This window comes from Lytechinus variegatus, chromosome 10 (genome assembly GCF_018143015.1).
Source record: "Lytechinus variegatus isolate NC3 chromosome 10, Lvar_3.0, whole genome shotgun sequence".
Taxonomy (NCBI): domain Eukaryota; kingdom Metazoa; phylum Echinodermata; class Echinoidea; order Temnopleuroida; family Toxopneustidae; genus Lytechinus; species Lytechinus variegatus.
In genome coordinates this window covers 19,857,927-19,879,743 of record NC_054749.1, presented here as the reverse complement: position 1 = coordinate 19,879,743, position 21,817 = coordinate 19,857,927, and the positions used below count along the sequence as shown (strand labels likewise).

The 21,817-nt window shown below is 34.8% G+C and overlaps 1 protein-coding gene across 2 annotated transcripts in view; it reads left to right on the top strand.

The window, feature by feature from the left end:
- The window catches only part of LOC121422709 (rhomboid-related protein 3-like), a 58,871-nt gene that overhangs the window by 12,955 nt on the left and 24,099 nt on the right, over positions 1–21,817 (top strand). The window lies entirely within an intron of this gene.

Here is a 21,817-nt window from a genome sequence, read left to right as displayed (position 1 = left end):
AAATTCAGTTCTTAAACCAGTTTAGGGTTCACATTCATTTTTTCATGATTACACCTGGTCCTGATTGGAGCAGTGCCCTCACACCTCGACTTGGTATGCAAAACAGACAGTGATGACGGAGGATTTATTTGAAACTGAAAACTTATGAAAAGTGATTAGAGGCCATTCTGTTTCATGATTGCAGATGCATTCAGACATGCAATATCATGTCTACTACAAACACAATATTATTGGTATATTTGTCAACGACAATAAGATCGAGATATTGGTCTAACCTTTATAAATGCACCATATCATTTTTTTTCACAGCATTTTGTGATAACCCCTTTAACTTAGGTTAATTGGTTTACCCCAAATTCTTACAAGAATACTAAGAAATGTAGGGATTGGAGCCTGGATTAGGAATTGTGTTTTTGCAGTCTATTCAATGATGAGAGATGGATTTGAGAGTTAAAGCTGATCCAGGTAATGAGAGGTTATTACAAGCAACAATACTCAATTACATTGTTATTTCCAGGACTGTTTACATAGGCTATCATGATTAGAATCTTAACCTTCTCTTTTATTCCTGTTTTCACGCCCATGGTGTATACTGATCCTCATTGGGTCCCCTTGCCCCCTTCTTTTGTCACCCCTCCTTTGTCTCCCTCTCTTTGCTCTCCCTGTCCTTCTGTGTTTCCTTATTTGTAAGTTTTCCTATTCCTGCAGCCCTCCTGCGACGAGTGAGTCACTTTTCTATCCACATGTTATTCTTTCTCACATTCCTCCTATTTCTTTCTCTTTCTTTCCTGTTTTGTCATTCCTTCTCTATTTGATTTTCCCTTTTGTCAATAAAGTCCCTGTCTGCTCTCCAGATAGTGTCAACTTGATGTCTCTACTATTTTTTTTTATCTTTGCCACCTCTTTTCTCTTTTAAAAATGTATTTTGCATTTTCTGAATCAGACTGATTGAAATTTAGATTCTGTTGATGAAAATATGAGATTATCTTTGCTCAAGTTTCCCTCTGATGGACTAAAGTGGTTCTTTTTTGGAAAATCACTTTATTTAAAGAATTTAAAGATGCACACTAAAGGAATAGATACAATCTCCAAGGATATATCAGTTTTAAAGGACACACTGGGTATCATGTAAAAATGAAACAAACAATGCAACATGAGGCAAAGTAGCCTCAAATCTAAGAGGTTGCAGCTTTTGTCTTTGCCTTGATGAGTCTGATGCAGTTATGTGAAAGGTCAGTCATACATCTGATTCGGACGATTGTAGCACAGCCTCTGCCTATACACCATGATTCGGCGGCGTTAGTTTTTTCACTGGCAGCGGACATTTTTTCACAATGATAATGACAACAGACTACCAAATTTGTTATTACGACAAATTAGAATCTAGTTATTATTATTGTTGCTACTATCATTATGTTAGTAATAATTCTGTTGTTGTTGGTATTATTATTTATCTTTTCAATGTGTACTACTTGATCAATATTGAGGAAATATGTTTCAAGTGGCAAGTTTTTACTGTAAGATACGTTCAAACATGACTAATTGCCACATCCAATGAGAGAGAGAGAGAGAGAGAGTGTGCATAAGGAAGATAAAGAGTGAGTGTGTGAGCTAGTAAAAAGGGATGGGGATAAAGCCTATTGTCCAGGTCAGTGGTTTTGGGGTCCCTGCTGATCGTTGAACCCTAGGCCTACTGAATAAGTACAGGCACTGGGGACCGTGCAACCCATCAAATATTTATCTCCTCTTTAAAAGCTGCTCGCCTGCCATCATAATGGACACTCGCCAGCAATAACACAGAGCTTCTAAAAGAATTATCAACTTCCTCTTCATGGTGCTTTATCATTGCTGGCTTGCCAGTGAAGTGAGTAATGGTAAACACACGCTGAGTGTAGTCAAGAATAACAGAGTGGAGGTAACTTCTAGAAGGCATAGAAGAGCCATGGATTCTGGAAAAACACTTAAAATGCATTTATTATCTAAACTATTAAAATAATCACATTTTATTAATCCTGACCTTTACCTAAAAGGCATAATTAATTCAACCAGAACATCGTTATCTCACATTGTAGTGTAATTATTTAGTTGGTGGCTGTATCAGTATGTAATGGTTATGTTAAATCTGTAGATTTATGAGCATACTTTTGTAAATAAACTGCAAAGTTGCATCCATACTATTTCAAAAATTAATGTGTGTGTGTGTGTATTTGAGTTTTGTCAGACGTGTATCAATCAGATGTGATTATTTATGTCTGGGACCAACCTTTAACGTCACCATCCGAAAGACGTGACCAGGGCTCGAACCTCGAACCCCAATTTGTAACTTCCCCACATAGCTTGGATTACAGACGCACGTCACAACGCCCAGTTAATTAATATTACCCCCCTCCCCCACTTATTTGTCTGGATTGGTCTTAACATTAGAGTTAACAATGGACCTGCATGTACTAGAGATGACTTTTAAAGCAAAATGATATGTTGCGTTAGCTGAAAGAAGAGCACTCATAGAGCTGTAGGCGTGTACACATGATGATATCCCTACAAATGCTACACCGAAAAAAAGTGAGATATCTGGTATTGTCATAAAGCATGCGTAATGGGAGCATTAAAAGTCGTATTCAAACATGGACCTTCACGATTTCATGAAGGCTTAAATACAATAATCTTGCTTTTTACAATCACCACCTGGTTGTCATGGTAACACCACAGCTCTTCATGCATCAAATTGAAGTAAGGGATCCATTTCTTATGACTTAATGACAACAGAAGACTGCCAGATGATGTTCATATACCCTTTTTCCTCATTTAATTCTTGTAGCTACAGTAATAACAGTATGTTATAAGTTTTAAAAAATGCATTATAGGTGTTGAGAGAGATTTTGAAAGCATTTTAGGTTATGTTTTTGTTATTGAATTTTATTTTTGTTTTTTTGTTTAGGGAAGGTTTTTTAGGCCCTAATTGAATTGTATGTTGTCATAGATGAATATCTAAAGTGATTGAGTAACTTTGCAAAATATGAGTTGCATGTCTACAATATGCTATTAGCATGACATGTTTTCATCATACACTCTCAAATAGTCTAAAGGGGTGTTGCAAGAAAATATTGTGCAATCAATCGCAAATATTCTGTTGCAATTTTACAATTGATTGATCACTTTTAACTTCAGCAAATCAGATTACAGTCCTTGTTTCAAGAACACAGCAAAAACTGTAGTGTTAACCGGTGTACATAGAGGACCACATCAGTTATTTTACACCGGTGTTAAATTGGTGGTGTTAGTTTTACACCTATAGGTGTTATTACAACACCTTTGGTTGTTACATTTACACTCTTTGGTGTTATGTTCAATCTTTAGGGCGTAATTTTAACACCTCAGGGTGTGGTCCTCTATTAACAACAATTGGTGTCAGTTTTGATACCACAGTTTTTACCGTGAAGCAGATTAGCAGTCAAACACAAATTTATAATTAATTGCATGGCACATGCTTGATTTCGGGAAGAAATATAGACTTGCAATTGATTGTAAGTTTCTTGCAATGCCCCATTAGAGTATTGTCTGGGGGGGTCAGTCTGCAGGTTCAGACCCTGATTAAGACTTTAATCAACAAGACATGAGACAAGTCTACTACAACTACAATAGCGAGAGGGTACTACAGTTTACAAGTACAAGTAATGGCCTGTAGTGTAGGCTGCAAATTCAGACCACCTTCGTCACATGGTTAGGTTTTCGCTGCAAGCTATGCCCAGAAATAATCGAAAAGGGCAAATGTTCGGGAGAGTGAAAGCAAAGCTGCTGTATCACCATACTCAATGGATATTCTTTCTTCATCTTTTCTTAAAGAGATTCTAAATTTAGATGGAAACTCAGAGCGACTAATTCATTGCAATTTATGTTGATGATTTTCATTGTTAAGGGGAGAATATCATAAGAAAGATGGTCCACTTCATAAAGGCTGCACTTCAAGTTCAAATATCTTACATTAATACATGATTAAAAATCTGCTATAACATTAGGGCAGACTACTTTTGTGGGTATTCCCATGCTTTCATTTCAGTGCAGAGTTTGTTGCTTACTGCAAAATGTTATCATTATGCTGACTTAATTTCTTAAAAAAACAACAACATTGCTTTATTGCAATATATAGGCCTACATTATTTCAAATTCCTTTCTTTAACAACTCAAACCAATGGACAGAACCTATCAATGTTTTTAAAACAACAAACAATTATTCCACGACATTTGAGATTTGGGTTGTTAGTGTTACTGTGTATCATCGTACCCTTGCCATGGGATGCTTCTGATGCATAAATGTCCACCAGTATGGAAGTAAATCTGAGTATATACTGCTTGCTTTTCATCCAAGCCATTTGTATTCTGGTTGGATAGATCCAGGTCATCATTAAATCTTACCATCTCATCTCTCTGAGTTGGATGATATGGTGTCCCATATGATCGGCAAGACACATCAAATATTCAGCATTCTCTTAGCCCTCTTTTGTATACAGAGCAGATTGCTGCTCTCAGTATCAAGTAATTTATTATGGCACCCTCTAATCATTATCAAGTTCTAATATAGTTTATTAGCAGGACGAAATTGTCTGCATGAAGTCTATTTCATTTCATTTATTTACCATGTATCTCTTACATTTTGTGTTGAATCTGAAATTTTGTTTTGCAAGATATATTTTTTGGACATTTTCCTTAGCTTGAATCACAAATCATAATGCAAATATATCGGGTTATTGTATCTCATCAAGTCAACAGCTGAAACGATGACATAAGACTAATAGATTAAGATTACTCAACTTGCCATTATCATCCATGTACCTTTTCATAAGTCAACTTGTCAATGAGCACTAGCATAACGTATCTCACAATGTCAACAAATATTGCGTTTTTGCGCCTCAACACAAAATAAATCCTTCAATGCAGCAAATGCATTGAAAAGGCAAGTCAAATCACAATGAAGTCTTTGTCCAGGGTCGATGAGTTTGAACAGCAGTTTCGTCCAATGTTCCAGAGCTGACAAAAATGGCAAATATGTTGTTTGTTTAGATTCACAAATTGTCTTCTCATGTTTGCATGAGACTTGTGCCTTCATGTCAAGGAGATGGCACTTTTAAGCTTCTGTAGATATCACCTACGATCTTACAATAAGAGTCCAATGTGACCGGTTTTCACATTATCGCATCTTTATAAAAAACTTGGGGTTTAAGGAACTCAAAGACTGAAATTTCATATTCAAGTGAGAGATGTAGTCGGACAACATATAAGAAAAGTAAGGAAAGGCTAATCTTTTGCTTTCAACGCAGACAAAAAATCTGAAGGATTACCTTGAAATTTTTGGCTGCTAACTGGAGCCTTCCTCAGCGATGACCGAAGTTACCCGATTTGACGTAGCGATGGAAAAGTGTTTAGTAGATGACCGTCAAAAGGAATAAAATATTTGATTTTGAGCTGAGGATTAATTGCTTGTTAAGGTGCCTGATGAATCATTGATTTTAATGATGCCGTCCATGCTTTAAAGAATTGCCCTGTCCAGTGTGCTAAAGTATTAAAGGTCCCAGGGAGCGATATTCAACACCCAGATATTTTATCAACAAACACCAGCTGATAAATCAATTGGTCCAATCATACTCTACTGATTGAGAGTTTGAATCTGAGCACATCGTGAAGTGTCATATTTGAAAGGGATGGGGCAAATAGGCAAGTTAGTTCACTTGACACCACTTTCAGGAGGGGGTTGGTGTGTAGAAAAGGCAAATGTAACCTTAAAATGTCAATAATTAGCAAATGCACTGACCTGAAAAGATTCAATGGGCATGATTGTAGTGCAGTAAAGTACGCAGGATTTTTGAAAGGGGGGGGGGTTCAAGCTGAATGAAATGTTTCATACCTTAAAAATAATTGACAAGCAAAACAAGTCTTCCCCGCAAATTTTACATTGTTTCGTACCCTAAAAAAATTGACAAGCCCCCCCCAAAAAAGGTCTTTAACTTTTTTTTTTTTTTGGGGGGGGTGTTTGAACACCTGTAACATCCCCCCTGTGTACACTACTGTTGTTGTGCATCTCAGCATCAGAATGTTGAAGAGGAATTTCAGCTTTGTCCAAGGTGCAGAGCGAGACTGGAGCTGCTTTAAGACGGCATCGTCAACATTGAAGTCCTTAAAAAAAGGTTAAGTTTTTGAAATCTTATCATAACTAAGAAAGTATATGAACCGAGTTCATGAAACTTGGACATAAGAGTAATCAAGTATCACTGAACATCCTTGCGAGTTTCAGGTCACATGACCAAGGTAAATGGTCATTTAACGTCAATGAACTTTGGCCATGTTGGGAACTTGAGGTATTTGTTGGATTACCATCATAACTTTGAGTTTTATGAACTCTAGTTCATAAAACTTGAACATAGGAGTAAGCAGATATCACTGAACATCCTGTGCGAGTTTCAACTTTCAAGTCACATGACCAAGATCACAGGCCATTTTAGGTCAATGAACTTGGGCCATGTTTGGGGTATTTGTTGAATTATCATCATAACTTTGAAAGTTTATGGATCTAGTTCATAAAATGAGGATATAAGAGTAATCAAGTATCACTGAACATCTCGTGCGAGTTTTGGGTCACATGACCAAGGTCAAAAGTCATTTTAAGTCCAATGAACATCGGCCATGTTGGGGGTTATTGTTGAATTTCCATCATAACTTTGAAAGTTTATGGATATAGTTCATGAAATGTTAACATTGGGGTAATCAAGTGTAGTATCACTGATCATCTTGCACAAGTCATGGTAAAATGTCATTTAGGGTCAATTAATGTGTATTATATATGAATAGTGTTTTCTGTGAATAATTATTTCATAGTCATTTTCAAAGTCATTGCGTAATGCAGGCGAGACTGCCAGAGGCACTCCACTTGTGTAAGATTGTCATTACATCACACTGGCAAATCCTTATCTTTTTCATCATCTGTATGTTGTCAGGTATCAATATTTTGTCATTTTCATTGAAAAGAATATAAGGAATAACAATGATTTCAAACAGAACTCAGGAAAGTTGTAATAAAAATGTTTTTGTTCTAAGAAGATGATATAAAGAAATGAAATGAAACAAAACAAAAACCCAAAGTGCAATTAGATGAAAATGAAATAATGAGAAAAAAGGAATAATGAAAAAAATGAACAAAATAGAATAGAAGAATGAAGTGCAGTGCATTAGAATAACAGGAAACAAAACAAAGAAACAAAATAAAATGATAAAAAGTGATATAAAGTAAACTTGAAAATTGTGACAGATATAAATAGTTTTATCAGACATCTAGAGATGTTGTTCAGACAGTAAATTAAATTGAAACTCTCATTTAAATGTCCAAATTTGGATTTTGGACATTGCCTGGAACAGTTATACCCAGTATTTTCAACATCTCAAACAATGAAAATATGCCTAATTGAACATGAGATTGATTGTTGATGAAAACATCATATGATATTCTGAAATTGGGCATCGATCAACAAAACTTGAAAGCACCTCTTTCGTCTTCTTTTCCTTGCCATTATCACCCAGGGAATTCAATAATATTTGAATATCGTTGTAATCTTTCAGGAGGAAAGAAATATGAAGGATCATTTCCTGACACCTTAATCTCCACACCAGCTCCAAATTGATAGTGTATCAACATAATACTGAAGATATATCATAAAAAACTCAAATGATATACATCACATTTGCCTGCAGTCATTGTCTAAGGTATTACCTATGGACCACAGTGCGACATGAAAGATCAGTTGCTTTCATGTTTTGACATTTTGAATGCTAGCTTGATGTTTTCTGAACATTCCATGAGATTAAGTGAAGAAAATCCAATGTGCGTTTGGTCTGAAGGACTACGTCTACATCTAAGGAAGATAAAAATCCCATTTTAACAGACAAATCAGTGTTTGTCCATTTAGCTTTTATTCATTGATAGACATTTTACTATAATATATTTAACAACAAACATGCATTGTAATAACACTAGTAGAATTTTTTAGATGTATAAAATAAATTTCTGTTGGTGTGTGGTCCTCTGTTATAATGAAGATGAATTCTTAACAGTCATCATGATGAGTGAAAACTTAACATATATAAAAAATAGGTTTGTTTGAAAATATGTATGTATTTAAATATGTATATATATGTATTTCATTCTTCCAAATAATTTCAGATCTATCACAAAAACTTCCATATCAACTGTCAAAGCCGTTCTTGAGCAACATAATGAGTGTTATTATGATGATGTTTGTTATTCCTGTGGAAGCGTGCAGGCATGGTGGCTCGCTGTTCCCTCCTCTCATACAATATTCACATCATCTCACACTTCCAGATGAACCTATATGTCTGTGGTCTATTCAAGAATGGACGAGTTCAATCAAATACCTAAACTAGAATAACAAACAAATATCATAAATCAAAACGCCCTAAGCATGGTCATTTCGGGAGAGTATGCAATAGCACTGTCTTCCCTCCTTTTAAAGCCCACCCACCATTCATCACACAACAGATTAGTGAGTGTTTGATCCAGGAAGTACACAGTTAAAATGCCGTTCGAACTGTTTATATGAATTTAACAGTAGTTGTATAACAACTTAAACAAGTGATCAAAATCATAAACAACAAAAAATTTTCAATATGTAATCTTCAATTAATTAACCTCCTATAAAAATTCTCTTAATTTACTAATTAACTGTGGTTTGTTAAAAGTACTGAAGGTCAGTACTAAACAGCATTCTATGGGAGGATGTTTATTCTACAGCCAATGAAAATTCCATTGAATGCCTCTGTGGTTTGAAGTCAATGTTATTGGAAACCGTTTTTAAATGTCGCTTGAACACAGATGAAGTCAATATCCTCACTCAGAATTGACAGATCTGGAGCTTCCTCATGTACCCAATTATGTTTTCTAATTTGACACCATTTTCCAACGAAGTTGCCGATTGTCATTTGTCTTTTTCCTCATTCAGGTTATCCATGTTTGATAACATTGGTAGTTTATCTTTTGACCATTAAGCTTGCCTGATCATTTCTGAATATGGGAATCCATTATTGGTCTTTGGAAAATGAATTTTGCCTTTTCCCTCAGTATCCCATTTTACATGTAATAGAATTCCCCATAACAGCCTTTTACGTAGAATGTAGGCCTACCTATCAAAATTTATATATATATATATCAAGTTACCCCCTAAACTACTAGCTCTGCATCTCATAACCAGTTTCAAAATAAATGTGATTTGTTAGTACCTGTCTTTCTAGCATTTCCATCAGTTTCTCTTTGCAACCGCTGAAGATTTTTGCTCTTCCATATTGCAAATTTGTCGCTAATTCATGGATATGAAATTTGTTATTCGTGTTGAGAAAGTGAAATTTATCTCTTATTCATGAATATGCATTTCTCACATGTCTTTTCATCTTTCAGTAATTTTATCAGTTGTAGGGGAGAGGGGGGCTAATCCGCCCCCGGGGCAAGTCCGCCCACCTCTTGATTTTCCACTTTGCTGTGACTGGATGTAGGTTTTGTTGATGGTGTAATGTTAACCTGCCCAAGGTAGCAACATACCTTGGCAAGAGGTCATCTGCTCAGAATTCTAGAAAATTACGGTGACTTGTCCATTTCGAGGCCATTTTGTACAAAATAAATTGTTCAAATTTCTTGTATTTTTTTTATAGACACTCATGAATGCAGTTATAATATTTTTATGTAAGAAAGAAAATTTTATTTTTGGCTCGTTTTTGTCAAAACCATGTGCATGTCTTCGCGAAAATAAGATATTAGGTAGATATTACCTTGACCTTTAGATATCCTAAAACACAAGATTCTTGCTACAGAAATGACGATTCTAGAAGAGCGTGAAAAATGGAGCGGAGTCGCCCTGCTCTCCCTATTCCTGAAATTAGCGATTTTATTTTATCAACTTTTAGGAAGTCCTCTTGTTATTCAAATTCCTATGCATGGAATACTTGATTTAATGTGGAATACTATAAGTATTCGTCCAATCTTTTAGTTTTTCGAACCATATTTTCTGTGATGGAACAGGGTTTTTTTGTGAATAGTGTAAATGTCAATTTATTCATATATTGAAAATTGTTGAATCTATTTATGCTAAATACAAAATATGAACAAATACTGGCAAGTTCTATGTGGCAAGGGAATAAGAGGAAAGTATTTTTTCTTGTTTGTTCAGACACCATTTTGATTAGAGCATTTTGATTAGAGTGATACAGTGATACAGACTCTCGCCTTGTAACAGAGGGTCGTGTGTTCGAATCCCACCGCGGTCTAGCATCCTTTGGCAAGGCGTTAATCCTGACTTTGCCACTCTCGACCCAGGTGTTAAATGGGTACCCGGTAGGATGCAAAAGCTATTGTATGTTTATACATTATACATTATGAGGCTGCGATGAATGCAAGGAATGCTCCTCAGGGAGTGGAAATTGTGCACTTTTCATGCGGGAATGAATGCAATTACCGGGGTAATAATATGATGTACCGCGCTTTGAGCCATTCTTGGAAAAGCACTTTATAAAAATTGGCTATTATTATTATTAATACACTTGTGTAAATAATCAGAATTTGTCAGAAGGAGCAGACAACTGAGAAAGCATATTGTATCCTTGATGAAAATTTGTTGCTCTTTGATTGGTCAAGAGCTCTTCATTTGGCTGATAATTATTTCACCAGTAAACTCCAAAATTCAATCACTTCAAATCACTTTGTTATTTGTAGTCTGATTGTGATTAATTTTTCAAATTTTTTTCTATGTATAATTTTGTGCTCATTGTGTTCTTTTTAATGAATCTGAAAATGAATACTTGAATTAAAATATTGAATTAAATTTCTTGGGTGAGTTTTACCCTATTTCTGATTTTATTATATTTATTTAGACATAATTATCTTCAGCCCGGCATACCCTTTAAAGGGAATATTCACCCTGACAAAATTTGGTCAAAGCAAAAAAAAAAGGTTTAAAGCGTGAAAATTCAAATATCGGTGGAGGTTTGACAGAAATCCATTGCGGGGAGCAAAGTTTTCGTAGAAACATCTGTTCCAGAAAAATCAATTTCCTTTATTAGTATGGATGAGGTTAAAGCCTGCAGGTAAATAATTGGTGATACCCTTCAGTCTCTCTGTAGTATTTGGAATGAGCCCCATAATGCCTGAAAGGTTGAGAAAATTGGTGTATAATTAGATTTTTGGATGCATAATTGAGTGGAATATGTTAAAAACACGCTTTCTACCTACCTGAATGACTAACCAATGGTGTATATATTTTTCAGTCATTTTGTGGTGATTTTCGAAATGTATCTACTGTGGTACTGTGGAGTCGATTATGTCACGCACTCACTCTTTTTTTTGCATAGGAATAAAAGAAAATTAATTGGTTATATTCATGATGATGTTAAGGGACACCATGTTCTGCAGTTCATTTAAGATGCTTCATCATTGTAATGATTCAATTTAGTTGAGTTTTTATTATGAAATCCAATAAAGTTGACATGTTTATATTTCTTACCAAAATGCAAGATATTAGCCTGTAGAGTAGACTGTGCCATGTAATTCTTGAGAAAAAAATAATGTACTTTTCACTATTTACTTCTAATTTTGATGAAAGTTTCATTGTTGTGATTGTTTTAGTTTCTTATCTTCAAATGAACTTTTCACAGGGGGGGGGGTAGATTTGATCTTTAAGGTGGATTAAGATGATTCACTTTTTAATGTTTACTTTATTGTATACATTAATTCTAAAACTGTACTATAAATCACTGATTGATTGCCAAGAGTAAATCTGTTTAGAAGAGCACCTACAATGCTCAGGTATTTTAATGCAGTATGACCTATGGATGGAATTATTTGACAGAGGCTCTTTTCATTTACATTTTCTATTTGAAGAATTTCAGGGTCTAATTGCCCTGAGAACCCATTCTTGTGTTTGATGTGATACCTATTTCTAACAATTCAATTAGGATGACATACCACTTCTAGATTTTTGAATTTGTGCAGTTCTTCCTGCATGCTTGAATTGATAAAATCTATGGATTTTTTGCCATGTTTTGATTTTATGTTTTTTGGGTGAGCTTACCAACTCTATCTGCATTCAGAGTTAGATTATTTATCATTTCCTGACAGAGCAATGTAGGCCAAATAAGAGCGATCAGAGAAATTACAAAAAAAACTTACTTGAGGAGTTGTAGGTCTTTATCTACTTAAGCTCTGAATAATTGTCATTGCCATTTTCCTCTAATTTGAAAAAAGAGGAAAATCTTTTGTATGGAAAAACCCCTTTACATCACAACCCTCCTGACAGGATGTGTCATTAAGCAATCCTGGGGTGGTATTCTGGAACTTTTTCATAACTTTTGTCATAAATTTTGTCATTTCTCTCTGAGATATGACACCGCTATGATTGTCACAAATCGGTATTCTGAACATTGTCTTTTCCCTGTCATATCTCTCAAAGTTCCCACCCATCTTTTCGGAAGCGAACCAATCAAAATCATTGTTAGTTCCCAGTTGGAGCCCTTCTAGCCAATAGGAAAGCCCCGTGGCAGGTAGGGCGTATCCCCAAAACAGTTTCTGGCATTGCGCAACTACGCGTATATTGATGCGCTTAATTACAAAGAGAGACAAGGAGCTGTGAAGGATTTTAGAGGAGAAGTAGAAAGTAAGGAAAACAGAGAAAAAAGGAGGAATAAATATGTAGGGCCTAACTAATTGTAGCATGAAAAAATAATTTTGAAAATTGTCATGGAAGGAGAGTGAAATTAATACCACAATCTAATCTAAATAATATAATTATTTGCTTGACATTCAGTCGGCAGGGTATCGGGATATTTGGTACTAAAGATATGACAAAATTTATGACTGCTACCCCCTGTCATAACTTTTGTCATATCTTTTGCTTGTATAAAAGGATTACGTGCATTTAAAGCCGCGTTTGGTGCGCGCTAAAAAGAGACAAATTTTATGACAATTTTTGTGACAAAAGTTATGACAATGACATCCACCAGAATACCGATGTTGTCATATCTCTGAGATAAGATAAAATACGAAGAAAAGACAATGTTCAGAATACCGCCCCAGGCCATTAAGAATGTCAACAAGGCCTATTGTCAACACCTGAGAGTTTTTTGTAAAAAGATAAGTTATCAGTCAAGCACAAAACTTGCACTGTTGTACTATATACATAGCTTATTTGTGAACTTTCCCTTTTAGCTTCAGTCTGGATCTTTTCTTAAAAAATAAACTTTTGTATGTTGGTTCCTATCCGAGTGACCATCTGTGGATGAACTGTATGAACAGCTTTGGATAGGGAGTATATCAAATAGATAGGTTCTTCATCTTGGCCACTTCATTATAGATTTGTGTTTCTAGTTGCAAAGATGGAAATGACATGTGACTAACCGTAGGTTGGCATGGCAATGCATACATGTATCTGTCTGTGGTATTTTCTCATCTTTATATTGATATTGTGAGACTTTCAGGTACCCAGGCCATATGCAGTTGAATACTTTTCAGTTATTTGTAACTTATGTACTCCTCACCATCATGTTTTCTTATTTACATACTTGTATGGGTGTTATCACTCATAGTTTTATGATAGATTTTTAATTATCCAATAAGTCTGTAAAAATCTAGAAAACCAGCCGATCAAAATATTTCCATCTAAAATTGAAAAAATATAAAAAAACCCCACATTTTCATATTTTGTATCCTCGACATCGCAATTGTATTAAGGGATACATTTATGTAAAGAATTTTAATGTTTACATTCACTTTTGGGCAATAAATAAAATGTAATATGTTTAAAAGTAAGTAAAGTTGAATCCTTTGTAAGCAGGAAGGATTATATTGATGGACCAAAACAATAAAAATGCACAAATTTATTTAGAGGACTTGATGTGAAAAGGCATAGATGTCTACTCAAAGGCCTTCCATAGTTGAGATTAATGGTATCAATCAAACCTTTGTAAGACTGCCCTACTGGAAAGAACACAGTGTTCCACAGTGTGGAACATGATGTGAAATCACCTTCACAGTGTTGAATTTGAGCATTGCAACAGCCAGTGTGAATCACATATTCACATAGTGTATCATGTGAACATGTTGAACAGTCATACTGTTGAGGTGTCCACAGTGTGAAAATATCTTCACTGTTGAATTCGACCATTTTGATAGTGTGAATGATATTTTCGCCTGACTACTATGTGAACACACTGTGCACACTCACAGTGACGAGGTGTCCAAAGTGTTAAAAATATCCCCACACTGTTCATTTTGAGCATTTTAACATTGTGAATAATATTTAAACATAGACTACTATTTGAAGACACTGTGTTCACTCACACTGTTGAGTTGTCCAAAGTGGAAAAATATCCCCACACTGTTCATTTTGAGCATTTTAACATTGTGAATAATATCTTCACATAGACTGTTATGTGAACACACACTAACATCTGTGACACATACCATTAAGGTGTCCAAAGTGTAAAAATATCTTCACACTGTTGAATTTGAGCATTTTAACAGTGTGAATGATATTTTCACATAGACTACTATGTGAACACACTGTAACCACTGTGACACACACCATCAATGTGTCTAAAGTGTAAATACATCCTCACACTGTTCATTTTGAGCATTTTAACAGTGTGACCAATATTTTCACATAGACTACTATGTGAACACACTGTAACCACTGTGACACACACCATCAATGTGTCCAAAGTGTAAATACATCCTCACACTGTTCATTTTGAGCATTTTAACAGTGTGAATAATATTTTCACATAGACTACTATGTGAACACACTGTGTTCACTCACACCATCAATGTGCCCAAAGTGTAAAAATGTCCTCACACTGTTCATTTTGAGCATTTTAACAGGGTGAATAATATTTTCACATAGACTACTATGTGAACACACTGTGTTCACCCACACTGTTGAGTTGTCCAAAGCGTAAAAATATCTTCACACTGTTTAATATAAGCATTTTAACTGTGTGAATAATATTTTCACATTGACTACTATGTGAACACACTGTGACCACACTGTGTCACACTTTGCTCTTCCCAGTAGGGTTGGCCAAATAGACACCTTGTAAACCTTTCATATTAATCATATATCATAAAAATGCATTGTATTCCATACTAATTGAAATATTATTACTCAGTATTCTCATTTTCCTGTGTGCATTGCGGGAGATGGGGACCTGGGAATTCCATGATGCTTGGATTCCATGGAAATAGGTACAAACGTTTTCACCCGCATTCTTTGCGACCTTTTTAGGAAGTATAGTAGTAGATTACATTGAATGCATGTTTAATCGCAGTTCTTCTGGGAAACGGAATACCATTAATACTTTAGGTTATAGAAAATAGGCTGCGCAGATGATAGTGCCTTAACATCTGACAAAAAGTATAGGTATTCACATTGTCAGCCTTTCTTTGCAATAAGATGCTTTTAATTTGAGAATTCTGCATGCATGCATTTATTGATGCAGATTTCTCAGATGTCTCTGAGCAGGAGGCTTAATCAATATATCCTCATTGATGAATGCTTATCAAATATATTCACCCATTTATATTTTCTCCACGCGTTTGGATTTTCAACCCATTCTATTATGTTTAAACTAATTTTTAATCCAGTGGCCCTACCATCAATACAATCAGGGGTAGTGAATGCCACTTACTAGGCCTTGTGAAGAGGTGTTAAAATACATGATATAAATGTATTTATATATTCATTAATTGCTTAATTCATTATTTTTTATTAATTTATTTTTCAAGATTTATGATAGCAAATTTAGAACCCCTGCTCCAGGAATTGTACTGGTTGATGTCCTCTAACATTCTATGATATCCTATACCGTTAGTGATCACATTGAATTATTAGTTATACATGCTATATCAACCAGAAGCCAGTCTCTTTAATACATGCACAAATTATATCCATATCCATCCTTGTATTAAAAACATCCTGAAGTGGATGATATTGTTGTGTGTTATTGGCTAAAGGTACGTTGAACCAACCAGGCCGAGAAGCTCCTGCTTCAAGTCGAACAATATCCACCTCCTTGCAGCTGAAATGCGATTAAGTCTGGAGTACTGCTGCGAGGCACAGCTGTAATCAAGCGTTTATTAGGCTCAACTGCTGCAGGAGGTGGACTGTGATTCACCCAATTTACCTTGCTCAAAATGTAATCTAGCCGACTCTTACGAGAGGCATTTTTTTCCAAATATATACCCTGGAAGAGAGGGGGAGATGAATGTATTAAGTGGAGAAGAAAGATAAGCAATAAATCAATAGACATACAGAAGACAGAGTAAGAGATTTCAGGTCCTTTTTGTAATTTGGAGTGCTTTGATTGTAATTATGGAGAACGTGATTTAAGGATTTCGGAGGAAATGTTTTACTGGGGTTAATCAAGTTGAGCTTGTCAAAATATGATGATGGGAAAATTGCTCAAGTATAATGTACTTAGCTGAAATTTATGTAGTGAAATATATTTTAGTCAAAATGGCATGGATCTGAATAATCTTTTGATATAGATTTTATTTGAATAATAAATGGACCTTAAATCTTCCTCATTCATCTTTTTAATACATTTTGAGACTTGTAGTTTTATTTGAATATTGTTTATTTCTTCGTGAAGAGAAAACTACAAGATGAAAATGGAGAATGATCAATTTCCAGATGATAACAAATGAGCGATTTGTGATACCTTGGCTGTTGTCTCATAGAACCTTGCGATGATGCTTGGCACCACCCTTTTTGAGACCCTTTCTTGTATCAAGATAGATGCAGTTATGTAGAGCAGAATATGCTTTAAAAGAGCGTAATACCTAACAGCAATAATTTTTTTTTAATCCAGTCTTTATGTCTACAATCAATCCATTTCCATGATATTTGCTTCGGTGATTATTTTTCTGATGGAAAAACTGTACGTTTTGCCAAATGTAAAACATAACCTCCAAAACTGAATAAACCCTAATCTTTACATTATTCTGAACCTAAAGCTCTATTTCAATCCTATACCCTCTGAGATATTAGACCAGAGCAAATGTTGTGTCACCTATAATCCATGTATACCACACAGAATCCATCGTCTTGCAAACAATTCTCTCTGACCAGCAATTGTTTTCTCATATTTTTTTAAAATAAAGGTTTTTAATAATATATAAAAAACACTGCTCACATTCCTACCTAAAAGAGACACTGTTATAGATCTCCATGTTTAATGGTGAATTCTCCTTGTGTGAATGGGTTGTTATATTTTACTGATTCATTTGAATACCTCAGGAAAGTCAAGGAATGGAAGAAAGTGGAACAGCAAATCTTTTTTTTTCCCGGAAATTATTTTTCATTACCTTCACCTGAAAGAGATTTGATGCTGAGTCTTCAAATTGGCAACATAATCAATGAGAAATTGATTTTAATCTATTGTATTATCTTTGAGATTTTGACTCAATAAATTTACCCTGGGAACTATTGATGAAATGATATTGTTTCCATGAAGAACATACCCTACAGCTTTTGAACTAATCTAAAAACTGAAATCAATTGAGAAGGAAATCAATGTTCTTTATTTGTTAATATGACTTTCTTTGACTAAAGGGCATGCTGCCTCAAACTAATAATGTGCCAAAAATAGTTTGTATTTTTGCGTAGATTTTCCCCTGAACAAATGTTGAAGTTAACGTAATCTATTACGAGAATTGTCCTGGATATGACATTAAATGATCTCATTTTAGTTAAGGATGCCTGGTAATCAATATTGTTTATTTAATTCATGAAGGCATCTGATAACTGAAATAGATTGAGTGTGTTTGTGTGTGGGGGGGGGGGGATTTTATCATAAGAGCATGTTTTATGATCAAAGTGAGAGCATTGTGTAGTGAATTGTTAGATGAAAGAACCTATTACACTTGAAGGTGTTTCAGATTTAGATAATTGAGACACAATTAAGGGACATTATTTGTTGCCCTTGAATAGTGATGATGATGGAACAAATGCTTCTGTGAAGCAAGAATATTCACTTTTTAAAAGTTTACTGTTAATTAGAAATAGCTTCAATTATATAAACTAATTTATTTTAGTGTACAATATGACATTCAATAAAAATGGAAAAGACGCTATATAAATCATATGTATTATTATTTATATTATTATCATTTATTTATCCAATATCATTTTTTTTAAAGTGCATAGTTTATTGTGTTAGTCTTTTCTTTCAGTTATCAATTTCCCCATAAATAAAGAATGATAGAAAGATTTTTGCTTTTATTTTCAAATTATTTTGCTCTTTGCTCCAGGCCTGCTTTGCTCTAATGCACAAATTTTGACCAACGCGAGTATGTGACATCGCTATATTGCTTAAAAAATGCTTATTGATTATGTTCTTTTGTTGATAGTTATCGAGATATTTTTAGCATGATATCGACAGAGAATTTTCTCTACGATAACAGCCCCAGTCAGTACACAATGATAATGAAGTCAATATCATTTCTACAAAGCTTTACAGATCACACAGTTGCTTCAAAAGGTATCTATGATGTAGATCAAATATGTAAGATGAAACAGGTTAATGTGATTGTTTTTGTTCTGGTACTTTGAAGTTTTGCCAAAATGGAAGTCAGATCTATTGACACAATCATGAGGTTGTGTCTCAATTACACTTCTTTGAGATCACATCGTTGGGTTTAAAATTTGGTCCCTTTTTTTCTGTCACAACAAGAAAGGGTAAATCACAAATTTATAAAAAACAGATTTAATTGGCTAGTGCTTAGTCTTGTGGTTGACATGAATATGAAGCTGACTGCTTTAAACTCTTGAAGAGAAACTGAATAAAAATTATTTCATTAATATCTATTAAATTCATTCAGTTGAAATTATAAAAGCAATATAACACAAAGCACAGTGTATCATTATGAGTTAACAAAGTAATGAAGGCAGATCATCATTAGACAGTGTATACCCCAAATATACAATAACCATTGGTATCAAATTAAATTTTAGAAAGACATGTATGTAAAATTATTCATGGTATGCAGAAGGTTGTACAATAATAATTTTGATATAAGATGCTGAATGAATAAATTGGTAGAAAGTAAAAGAAGAGGAGAATCAATACTAGGATTCCCCTCCGCCCACAGGCATAAAACAAAACGAAAAACAAATCAATATAGGACACATGCACAGATACAAACACAAAACGGATAGGCAATATGAACACCCAATTCACAAGAGAGGAAAAGAGAGTAAATGAAAAAAAGTATAGATAACATTACAATGAATCAATAAAGTGTTCTTCTCTGTATGATCTTTCAGTATGCCTGTTATAGGTATATTAAAGGTATTATTTAACTTTGTGAGCAGCCGATTTAAAAAATTCTCAAACCAAGATGAAACATGTGTACAAGTGCATGTATTTGAACTAATAAACCCTGAAAACAACCATTATTGAGAATGAAAAGCTAAAACTACAAGGCAAACCCCGATTTTGTAAATAGGCGTCTTATAGACACCTAAATAGTAGACATAAGTGTATGGGATGAAATTAAGATGGTGTTTCCGGTCACTTTATATTTCAATTTTTGAAGCACTAAGTAATCATTTTCGAACGCAATTTTTTCTGGGCTTCATTTTTGGAACATATCACAGACACAGGTGACAAGAGTGACCTTCTAGCTCAGATTTTTTAAAAGTCAAACCAATGTTAACCAATCACTTTAATGGTATTTTTTATCTTTATTGTATACAAGCTATCTAGTATCTACTTTTGATGTGAATATGTTATTGAGTAACTTCTTTTTTAATTGAATATTGGAAAAAAAGACATGTCATATGTTTGAAGAAGATCTCACATTGATGAGCACTGGCATTAGAATTTCCATAGGAGGGAGAGGGGCGATTTTAGAGCTATCACACACTCATGCCGAATGTAATTATCAAAATGCACCATGAAAATAAAATGCCAGTGAAACAGGTCTGTACCAAACATATCATCTATAAACAGAACAAGGGGGTCTGGTTTCATTTGCTGATAATATCTGATCTGACGATTGCCTGAATTTCCTGAAATTACTGGGACAGATGTAGTAAAGACATCATTTTAAATTTAATTTGATTATTCCCCATTTTCCATGTACATCAGTAAATGAAAAGACAGTATGGGCAATTACTTAACAAATTCTAGGATAATGTGACGTCAAAGCAGATTATCTTACAGCTGTTACCTTACTTAATGAATCTATTCTCAAGAAATGATGATAACTATTGTATGATTGTGTGCTTAAGCAATATCCCACGTTCTGACTTCAAGACAGGGGAAAAAAGTTTTCTGTATTTCTTTTTGACCGATTGTTGACAGAATCACCTAATGTCGCAGGTTGTTTTGTTTGCCTTTCGTTCAACAGATGTGCGACAAGAAGCCAAAGTCATATTCTCCCGAATCCTTCCTCTATGCAAATAAGTATGATCCCAAGATAATAAGCTATTATAATATCATTATCCTCCCTACCATCTTCCCTTTATTTAACGACCCTGCGTATCACATCACTGCCCATCCCTACAGATTGCAGAGCTGATGTACTGAACATCCGCCACTAAGTCGTCATCTACATAAGACAGCACAGCCCTGAGCTGCCGTATTACTTTGAAAATTGCTGTTTGGTATTCCTCCCTCAAAACTTGACACTCGCCTGCTCCGGTTTCATATTGCAACCCATCTCTCTACTTGTGGTCGCTCTCCGCAGCTTCACGCCTGGCAGGGCAGTGCTGGTTTTGAGCATCCGAGTTTGCATTTTAAGTGCCCTCCTCGAGCCATCGCTGATTGGGTCGTAATTCTTTCCGTCCACGTCCTCTTAACCCAAAGCTCTTCCCCTCTGCGGTCATTTGTCCGAATTCAGATTGACTTATTAGGATTAGCGTGGACATTCGGATGAAGATTGGGTAAAGACTATCCAGTCTGTTGATGTTGTTGACAAAACCGATGGAAACACTTCTCTTAATCTGAAAGCCTCGCTTATCTAAGATAGGGTACTTCTTTAAGTATCAAGCAGAATTTGTGCATTCATCATACCATTTCCCTGTGGTTCTATGCCATTTCTATCATGGATGAATTGGGATTAATGTGATTTTGGATCTTCCACGTCTGGAGGGTAGTAACGGAGCATGATGTCATGCACTGTTTCAAGATGCATTTCTCACATGATAGCAGCCGGCCACGATGTTGCTGATCCAAACTACTGTCTGAATCATCACACTTCTGATATATAAACCAAAATAAAATTGGTCTTTCTCACATTTTGCATCTTTGTCTGCTGCACTACAGATCAAATGAAAATTAAAGAAATATCTTCAAATGTTGAGAACTCAATTGTAAGACTGCTGTATCCAAGTTGATTAAAAATGAGCTTGAGCTTTGAATGTCATTTAACATTTTGCAGCTGTGGATGATATATAAAATGTTCTTTCTATTTAATTTATTCATCAATAACTATTTGACTGCTCTGAATTTTTGGAAAGTGTAAACACTTGAATATGACATTTGCAACTGGAGTGATTGACAAACAAAATATGGATGTAAGAACTGACTGAGAAAGTTTAACAAGCCAAGACACAGAGTAACTTTTGCTACTGGAGATTTGAAGTGTTTCTTTCCATCTTCTACCTGTAGATATACACCACCTCTTGCTGCCAAATGTAAAAATTAACCAAGGGACTTATTGTATTTCTCTCCTTTTATTTGTATCTTTCTCCATCGACTTACATTCTGTGAA